We start from the raw sequence: 2,870 nt of genomic DNA, 5'->3' as shown, positions 1-2,870 counted from the left end.
GGCTTCCACAGAACGTGGGAGCCATTCATGCAATTGTTCCGGGACCTGTTTGTGGCCAACGAACAAGAGGAAGAATAGTCGGGTGGCCAAGAATCGGGGGAAAATGGATGGGAATCGGGGGAAGGTTGCGGGGGGGGGGGGGGGGGGGGGGGGGACTACGGGTTCGTTATGGGGGTTTGACGGCTAGCTAAGGCCCAAAACCCAAACTGTAAATAAATGGCAATAAACATGTGCCTCGGCCATATTGGGGAATGTAAAATATGTATGCCGGCTAAAGGGGGGGAGGCCACAGTTATTATTACGAAGATGCTTACCTGTAAATATATATGTTAATTTTTGCGTGTTCTTTTTTCTCTCTAACAATTTGTAATTTGTTCAATATAAAACATGAAAACTGAATAAAAAAACATTTATAATATTTAAAAAAATGTCTGTATGGGTCTCGCCCCCACAACCCAAAGGCTAGTGGATTGGCCATGTGTGGTGAACCACTGTTATTGTAGTTCCACTGTTGTTCCACTATTACATACAGCTCTGTATATATTCTCTGTTACTGTTTGTTCCATTATTACTCACTGTGTTATATATTGTTGTTCTTCCGTGGCTCCGCCCCACTGGGTGTTGTATACAGTTGATTGATCTGTAGCCCTTTCTCCAGTCTGGGTTCAGCAGCAGACAGGCTACATCTTAGAGTATTAAAACCATTACTTTGTTTTCTACAACTTGCCTCGTGTGTAATTGATGGTGCATCACCATGCTAAATTTCCCCTTAATTTGGGGAAAAAAGAATTGGGTGCTCCAAATTTATTTTAAGAAAGATTTACCATGAAGTGTCAGCTACTCAGATTGTCTCACTTGTTCAGTCAGTATCATTCTTGTCCCTGAGTTATAAGGTTGTCAGTTCAAGCCCTATTCAAGTATTTGGCTCAGATCAAGTGTAGGATCAAGCCAAGATCAGGTGTAATGCCTGTTCTTGTCAGCTTGGATCTGTTATGTCTCTTTTGTGGGCATTATGAATTGGATTCAGTTTGAATTTGAATTGGTTTTGAAGCAAACCAGGAGATGGATTATAGGCTTGCCCTGTCCATTCTGCGCATTGGCTTTGTAGCTCTGAGAAAGAAATGACATTAAAAAAAAGTACATTATCGCCTAGAACAATAGGATTCCTACAATGCAAAAGGAGGCCATTCGGCCCATCGGGTTTGCACTGACTCTCTGAAAGAACAATCAATATAGTCCCAATCCTCTGCCCTAGCCCCGTAGCCCCATAACCCCACCTATCCTGCACGTTTTTGGACACTAAGGGGCAATTTAACATGGCGAATCCACCTAACCTTCACATCTTTGGATTTCTTGGCCTTTTGGCTAAGATCAAGTGTCAGATCAAGTGTAAGATCAAGTGTGAGGTCAGGTGCAATGCGTGGATCTGGTATGTGCCTTGTCTGGGGACCATGAATAGGACTGAATTGGTTTTTGGAGCAGGCAAGGAGATGGATTAGGGGCTTGCCCTGTCTACTCTGCACATTGGCTTTGTAACACTGAGAGATAAATTGTTAAAAATTAAGCACATTACCAGGCTAACATCATCTTTAATCATAATCTTACCTCTATGTCTGCTCTCTGGTTGCTTATCAGAAACCAAGTCCTGGATATTCACCCTCTGGAAAACGGAAGTCTGAAATGAAAACAGAAAATGCTGGAAATACTCAGCAAGTCTGGCAGCATCTGTAGAGAGAGAAATGGAGTTAATGGCTGGGATCATCCAGCCCCGCTACGGCAGGTCCCCCCATGGCAAATGTGGCTAACCATCCATTCGATCCCTCCAGCGGGAGGCGCCAGAAAATTCCAGCCAATATTTCAGACCTCTGACCCTCAAGCAGAACTGGAAGAAGTTAGAAATGTAGTACCTTTTGACCAAATGGAGGTGAAGATTGAAAATGCCCTGTTCTATTCCCACCTGAAAACAGGCTGCATTTTGCTCGACTGAAGCCCGTTCCACACTGAGCTAAGTACATACCCTACAGCTTGTGTATCATCACCTTAATGATGCCTAAGTTTGCCAAATTTTGTTTGATAACACTTATTATTATTATGTGAACTGACTTGGCGGGTTTTACCAGTTAAAAGTTTTACTCAAATACAAGTTATTGTACACTTCCGGTGATGGCATGGAGTAAGTGGTCGCACATTTGGTGGCTCATGCTCAAGGTGGAATTGTTTGGTCCTTCCCCACCCGATCTGAGGAGTGTTTGATGGTAAAAGATGCATGAGTATTGGGGGAATGTCATACCCCTCTGGAGGGACCAGTTTATGGCTTACCAGACGAGGAGTGGAATGAGCAAGAGGCAGCAGCTTGACTGAGAGATTAATAGAAAAGAAAGATGGGGGAGAATAGGGGGCAGCACCAGTGTCTACGGAGCAGCTGGTGAACTTTCTCAACAACAAGTTCGAGCAGCAAAAGAAAAAGACCTCAGAGGATCTGCCTAAGGTGGTGGAGCCACTTAGGGTGGCAATTAAGCTTGTGGAGCAGAGGCAGGAGGCACAGGGCCTGGAAATCCAGAAGATGGAGGAATCAATGGAGGGGCATGAGGATCGATTGATCTTGCTGGAGGTGGAGATGGGGACGGTAACAAGCAGTCAGGAAAGGCTGAGGAAGAAGTTCGAAGATTTTGAAAACCGCTCCAGGAGGAAAAATCTCCAGATCGTGACGATGCCTGAGGGTATTGAAGAAGCGCAGGCCGCCAAGTTTGAGGTGAACATGTTGGAGGTGCTGATGGTTGGAGGGGGGGGATTCATTGACCAGTAACCCCCAATTTGTGATCTCACCTTTTCGCAAAACCCTTTATCTGCCAAAAGACCCAAACTAGCCT

The 2,870-nt window shown here is 44.8% G+C and overlaps 1 pseudogene; it reads left to right on the top strand.

Moving 5' to 3' along the window:
• The first annotated feature begins 1,348 nt into the window (after nt 1–1,348).
• On the top strand, nt 1,349–1,565 carry LOC119965529 (annotated as a pseudogene).
• Nucleotides 1,566–2,870: the final 1,305 nt, after the last annotated feature.

This window comes from Scyliorhinus canicula, chromosome 4, assembly GCF_902713615.1.
Source record: "Scyliorhinus canicula chromosome 4, sScyCan1.1, whole genome shotgun sequence".
Classification (NCBI taxonomy): domain Eukaryota; kingdom Metazoa; phylum Chordata; class Chondrichthyes; order Carcharhiniformes; family Scyliorhinidae; genus Scyliorhinus; species Scyliorhinus canicula.
The sequence above is the reverse complement of the archived record's forward strand: the minus strand, read 5'-3'. Positions and strand labels throughout refer to the sequence as shown.